The sequence below is a fragment of the Trichosurus vulpecula genome, chromosome 7 (genome assembly GCF_011100635.1).
Source record: "Trichosurus vulpecula isolate mTriVul1 chromosome 7, mTriVul1.pri, whole genome shotgun sequence".
Classification (NCBI taxonomy): Eukaryota; Metazoa; Chordata; class Mammalia; order Diprotodontia; family Phalangeridae; genus Trichosurus; species Trichosurus vulpecula.
In genome coordinates this window covers 33993921-34001283 of record NC_050579.1, presented here as the reverse complement: position 1 = coordinate 34001283, position 7363 = coordinate 33993921, and positions in this window count along the sequence as shown.

Here is a 7363-nt window from a genome sequence, read left to right as displayed (position 1 = left end):
CCTTCTTCTCTTAGGCTATGGCTCACTTTGGTGGCCAGTGTCCAAAAAGCTATAATTAGAGAGGGACAGCCAGGGGTTTAATCCAAGGTACTGACATGGGTCTAGGGCAGGTTTCCTTCTCGTGATGACAGTGTTCCTTCTTTCACCTCACATGCAGCCCTCAGGACTTTTGTCAGGTGATCAGTCTAAGGCTTCCATCACTGGGGTTTCATTACCATGGTGCTCTTCTCCCTACATTCTTCCCAAGTCCCACTGGAGCATGGGTGGGACTCTGGGGGACACTCTTCTCCATCTCCTAGTGCTATATTCACGGTGGAACTGTCATGAGTGCTTGTACAGCCAACTCTCCCCTATCCTGGACCTGCCAAATGGATTTGTCCCAGATACAAGGATTCCTAGTTATTGCTCTGAGTGTCGAGGTCACCCTGTATTATCCAGGCTCAGCATCCCTGTCCTGTTGATATAAGGGAGAAGGGGTTGAATCAGAAACAAAAGGAGAGACTTCTGAAAGAGCTAGAAGGCTCCCAGAGAAAACCCCATCTAACTTATTTCATAGATAAGGACACAGGGGCCTACGGAAGGGGAATGACTTTCTCAGGAAGTCACAGAGCTTTATACACTTATTGAGCTCAGAAAGGAAGTTGTGGATCACAAACTGAACACAACTCCTTCCATCTTGTGTTAAGCATTGCTGTTGTCCAGTTGTTCAGTCATGTATGACTTTTGTGACTCCAATTGGGCTTTTCTTGGCAGAGATCCTGGAGTGGTTTTCTATTTCCTTCTCGGTTCATTTTTACAGATGAGAAAACTGAGGCAAACAGGATTAAGTGACTTGCCCAGGGTCACACAGCTAGTAAATGTCCAAGGCTGGATTTGAACTTAGGAAGAGGAGCCTTCCTGACTCCAGGCCCAGGGCTCTGTGCACTATGGCGCCACCTAGCTGCCTGTGTTAAGCATTTAAAGGACCTCCTTGCCATGCTCCCCACCCCAATAACCCCTCCACAGGAACATTCTATGTGATTACATCTATTCAGGGAGCCTTCAAAGGTTCTCTCATTTCAGGAATCAGCTTGGTCATTCATGCCAAAGCATCTCATTTTAACAGCCCGCAATGTGCCCTCCTAATCTCCTTTTGCCTGAAGCCTTCCCCCTCCTTGGTGGTTTAAGCATGTATAAGCCCCATGTAAACTCACTTTGGGGAGTCTCTGCTTCTGCACGGAGGGCTCCCTGGCTGGTGAATTCGGTAAACCCCAAAATATGTTTGCTACTCTAGGGTCTCCTTATTCCTGCATCACCCACAAAATCCACCTTGAAGTATGTCAAAATCAGGCATCAGTGCCCAGTCTGTGCCAGGAACTAGTATTAAAGAAAGTGCCTTCACTGGAATGAAAATGTTACAAGAACATAAATATGAATAATTCAGAGAAACATAAAGAGACTAATATAAAGGCAGCTTGTCATGGTGTAGAGGGAGCTATCTTCAGGCAGGAGGAGCTGGGTTCAAGTTCTGACTCTAACTAGCTACATGACCCTTGGCAAGCCACTCATCTTCTTACTGCCACAGACAACTCTCTAAGGGTATAAATTGGTTCTCTATATATCATGCATGTTAGAGATGCTTGGTACAATTCTGGAGAATGTACGTTGTAAAGTACAAATGGAAAGCTAAGTGGAAAAGGGGATCAAGTACTTGGGTCTGGAGTCAGGAAGACTTGAGTTCAAATATAGCCTCAAACACTTTCTAGGTGTGTGACCTTGATCGAGTCATGTAACCTCTGTCTGCTTCAGGTTCCTTAACTATAAAAACTTACCTCAAAGGGTTAATGTAAGGATCAAATGAGATAATATTTGTAATAGTGTTTAGCATGGTGTCTGGCACATTACCATGTGCCATAAATGCTAGATATTAATAATAATGACAAAGAGGGTCTGTCTGGGTGTTGGGAAATAACTCTTTTGTCAAAAAACAAAATATATTCATGCCTTTTTGAAACAAAGAGGAAGAAGGGAAAGAAGGGAGGGAAGGAAAGAAAGAAAGAAGGAAGGAAAGGAAGGAAGAAAGAAAAAGAAAGGAAGGAAGAAAAAAGGAAAGAAGGAAGAAAAAAGGAAAGAAAGGAGGGAAGGAAGGAAAAAGGAAAGAAACATAAGAGAAATAAGGAAGAAAAGAAGGGAAGAAAACAAAAGGAGAGAAAAAGAAAGGAAGGTAGAGAGGAAGAGAGGGAGGGAGGGAGGAAGGAAATGGTGCTGGAATAAGCATGAACCTGCATCTAAAAATGTGCCTCTGAGCAAAGGGAGGTGACTGAGCAGCTGGGCTGGGATAATGAGGTAGTGGAAGGCAGTGAGAAGCCTGGAGCACAGACCCAAAGGTGTCTTCTCTGTGGCAGAAGGGATGGATGATTCTCATCTCTAGTTAGTGGTTACTTAGCGTCTTTTTCGAGAACTAGAACATTTGGGATTCTGGGACTGGAGGTAGAGGAAGACAGGTGGCCCATTCCTTCAGCAGAGCTGCCTCCGTGTTAAAGCTTGGCATTTTTAGCCTCCTTGGAAGACATCCTTGGCTAGCTTATGACCTGTAACCCCAAGGGTTTTCTATTCCCCCCCCTCCAGACCCATTCTTTATTGGTTATGTGACTGTATTGCTCTTAAGCCCTGCCTGCCAGAACTAAAATAATAGGCTGTTTATTGCTCAGTCTGGAAGCCTTTAATAGATCACCTGCCAGGTGGGAAGAGGGCAGATTTTCCGTTCTTAAAATGGAACAAAAGATACCTGGGAACCCAGATTCTAGAAACAGATAGCCTAAGCTGGTCCGAGCCGGCCCTAGTGGTGTGGGCTCCTCTGAACCTCACAGCTGGGGGCAGCCGGGATCAAGGCCTGGACAATCTAAGGGAAATGATGGTCAGTAGAAATCAAAGAAAACCTACAAGGCTTTTTTCCACAAAGTGTTGGGAAGCCTGAGAAGCCATGGATTCAGTCCCAAACAATCCCTCACCAAAGCCTATTTGCTTTTTTCTCCTTTGCTCACTCCCAACAAAAGAAGCACAGGAAGAGGGAAAAGAGATGAATACAAGAGTGCCCTGTGCCCCTCCAAACCACTCCCTAATCTGGAGAATAGTTTGGAAGGCCGCTGTCCCCCACATGGAAATGTCGCCAGCTCTGACATCAGAGAATTTGGATTCAAGTCTGGTCTCCGCAATTTTCTACCTTGGGCAAGTCACTTAAGCATGGTGGACCTCAGGTTCCTCATCAGTAAAATGAGGGGCTTGTACTAGATGACTTCTCAGGTCCTTTGCTTTCCAGTTCTAAATCTATGATGCCCCCTACCTGCTATAGAGTCTCCCCGCCCCCATCCCAACCCTGTCATCCAATTTTCAATTTCTTCCTGCTTAAGAAATAGTTTGTTTTGTTTTTTTCAAACCTGCAGCTCTAGTCTCCCATGGCTATGTTAATGTGCTTATAAATATGTAAACCCCTTAAGAGACCCTCTTACTGGAGCCCCAGGGCACGTGGGGCTAGCTACGCGGTCAGTAATGCAGCTCAGAAAGAAATCAAGAAATCGATGTGTCAGGATGGAAAGCTTTCTCAGGGGAGGAAAGCACCCAGGAGGGGATGTCCAGGAGAACAGAAGGATACAACTCACAGAGCTTACATAAAAGAGCCTTTTTGGTTTATTAATAACAAACTCAAACAATGACAATAAAGAACTCAGGGGCCATATCCTGGGGTGGAACGCGGCATTAAAGTTGCAAGGCAAAGTGGGAATTTCATGGCCCCTCAGGCAGACCAACAAACAGAACCAGCCTGGGCTCTTCCTGACCTTCTGGCAGTGGTGGGGAGGGAGCGCGGTGTGGGGCCCCACCTAGTGGACCTTATGGGAACACAAAGTGTAAGAGTGGCTGGACAGAGAAAAGGAGTGGGACAAGGCAGATTATCTGCAACAGGGGCTTACTTGTCAGTGTTTACCCCCCACCATACACACATGCAGAGAGACAGACAAATATAGGCCATACCCTTTAATTCAAGAGTCCTTTAATAAGCATCCACTGAGAGCTGGCATCTTGTTGGGGAAAAGGCGTTGACTGGGGAGCATCAGATGACCTGTGATCTAATTCATGCCCTAGCTGTGTGACCCTGGCCAAGTCACTGGCCTCTCCAGATACCTGGTTGGCTTCATCCCCACTTCATGGGGCTCAGTAAAGCCTTGTTTATCAATGAGTTGATCTGCAAAATAGGAATTACTTGCAGGACTTCGTGGCTTGCCTCAAAGGGGTAGTCTTTTAAGTACATATATGTTACTTATTTGTTTCCTTATTTGCAAAATGGGGAACTTGTACTAGATGGTCTCTGAGGTTCCACCTAGCTCTAGCTCTATGATCCTGGGCTGGACTCAGAATCTTAGACTAACCTAACCAATCTCCTCTTCCCTTACTCGTCCTAATAGTTTAATCCTGTGCATGGCTCTTACCAGCTCCCGTGTTTCCCTAACCATGGAACCCACTCTCTCTCCTCTAGCCCTCACCCTCAAACTGAAGGGAGTGGATTTTCTGTCCTTTTCCAGGTCCTGACTACACTAGAAAGTGGCAGATGAGGATAGGGAAAAGGAAAGGAAGGGGAGAAGTACAAGCCAGATTTCTGCTTCCCCACAGAACAGAATGAGGTCTGGGTGGCAGCCATACTTCCAGGAACAAGGACACTTGGGGGAATGAGTTTTATTGTAAAATCATGAGAACCAGATTTGAAGAAATGGCCTAAAATAATCTATAGCCTGGCAGTTTTTGGAGTCATTAGGGGTCTTAGCCTGGGGCAGGTCTAGGACAGCAGGCTCAGAGCTCTACCTCAGTCCGGAGCTATTCCCAGAAGACCCAGTTCTTGCCTATTCCTGGGCATCTTGAGGGAGAGATGAGCCCTTTCCGAAGTCTCTCTCTTCATAGGTTGGCTCTCCTGTGAGGGGAAATAGCCATGAATGGGATGGATAATTGTGAAGACTTCACAGGGTATATCTAATGGAGTAGGAGAGGTTTTGGGATTTGGCCTTGTGATTCTGGAAGGTCAAGGCCTGGAACTGTGGGCATGCCCTTCCCTCTCTCTCTCAGATGTTAGGAGATAATGAACTTCCTGTGAGCTATTTGTTCTCTGCTCCAGAAAGGTCTCTCCTCCCCCCCATCCCATTTCTTCTCCTAGACTTTCAGATGCCACCCTGGCAGTTGAGTTCTGATAGGGAAAAACCTGAATGGACTGGATCAACCTTGGTCCTCTGTGTAGTTTTTGCACCTAGACTGTAAGCCCACCTCCCAGCCAATGGTGAGAAGGGATAAAGGTGGGTAGGAATCTTTTCATGAAGAGTATAGATTAAGGCAGGTTCCCTTTTACCTCGCCTCCTCTATTATGGAGGTGTGCCCAAATCTTGCAAGGTTTGTGAAATAAATTTACTTTGTTTCTCCTAAGGATGTCTCTCCTATTGTTTAGAAATCCTGTCCCAGACAGCCATGTTCAACCTGGATAGAAAAAGCCCCATATTTCCATAAAGTGAGTAGAATTGAAGGTGAGAATCACTGAGTCCTCAAATGTAATGGAAACATATAAGGTGGGCATGAGCAGGTTGTAAAACACCGGTTGTGAGTAGTGTCAGAGCAACCTATGCTGGGAGTGGGAAAATGAATGGGTCATATGTTGAGCACAGGAGATAAGAAGGAAGGAAGAAAGGAAGGAAGGAAGGAAGAAAGGAAGGAAGGAAGGAAGGAAGGAAGGAAGGAAGGAAGGAAGGAAGGAAGGAAGGAAGGAAGGAAGGAAGGAAGGAAGAAAAGGGAGAGGGAGGGAGGGAGGAAAGGAGGGAGGAAGGAAGGAAAGAGAGAAGAGGAGAAAGGAGAGGAGAGGAGAGGAGAGGAGAGGAGAGGAGAGGAGAGGAGAGGAGAGGAGAGGAGAGGAGAGGAGAGGAGAAAGGTGTGGAACATTTTATACCATTTTATATCATTTTTAATTTCAACCAGACCCAGAGCCTGAATTAATGAGTAACTGGAAGAAGATCCAGGACCTGGGCTTCTTTGTTCTCTAAAGTTTGCTCATTCAACAAGGCCAGATCAGACTGACCAAGGACATTCTTACCCCTGTTAGCCATTAAGAAGACTACCTCACTTAATATTCTACGGGCATATACTTTAACTGACCCTTGTCAACACTCTTGTCTTTGCAAACCTATTCCATTAAGGAAAATCCTCTTCTTGTATCATGGTTAAAAATACATGGGGGCCATAAAAGTGAGGTAACACAGGCTTGCTGGGTCTGCTAAAATAACGTATATAAGTTTTCTCATTCCTTCGTTCAGCCAGCCAGAGCTTGTGCTCTGACTCCTTGTATGTACAAGTAAGCTAGCTTAGCTATGCTTTAAGGGAAAATAATAAACAACATGGATTTTTCTATCACCTAGCTCTGTTGTTTCCTTCGACCAAACTTCCAGGTTTAACAAAGGAAAGGAGAGGGGAGGGGAGGCTAGGGGAGGGAAGGGAGAGAGAGAGAGAAAGGAAGGAAGAAGAGAAGAAAGAAGGGAGAAAGAGAGAAAGAAAGGAAGGAAAAGGAAAGAGAGAGGAAAGAAAAGAGAACTTATTACCATCTAACTTCTAATTCAATTCAACAGACATTTGCTAAAGTAACTACTATGTTCAAAGTACTGTGATAAATGTTGGAGATACAAAGACAAAAAAGCATCTCTTGCCCTCATGTGGGAGGTGTTCTAACACGGACACAGATAAATACAAGATGATCTGAGAATCTAGAGAGTGCCAGCAACTGGCAGAATCAGGAAAGGCTTCCTGTAGGAGGTGGCACCAGAGGTGAGCCTTAAAGCAGGCTAGGGATTCTAGGGGGAGGAGATGAGGAAAAGCATTTCAGGAAATGGGTGGGCAGGGGTGGGGGCAGGAGCCTTTGCAAAGACAGGTGGTCAGAAGATGGAGTGTCAAGTCTGAGGAACAGCAAATGGGCCAGTTTGACTGGAATGGAGAATGTATGAGGAAGAGCAATATGAAATGAGGTTGGGGAGACTGGAGACAAATTGGGAAGAGCTTTGCATGCTAAACTGAGGAGTTTGGATTTTGTCCTGGGGGCAATAGGAGGCAGTGGAAAGTTCTTGAGGGGTGTGGTCAGAGCTCCACTTTAGGAAAATTTAGGCAGCTAGGTAGAGGACGAGAGGTGAGGGAAGAGCCTCAAGCAGGGCCACCAATGAAGTGTGGCACGTTGAGTTGGCCATATTAGGTGGTTATTGCTCTGGGTGCTTGAAGAAGAACAAAATGACATCATTATGTTGGGGTCAAGGGACAGAGCACTAAGGTGGCCTTGTGAACATAGAGAAAGGAGGCTGGCTGGTGCCAGAGA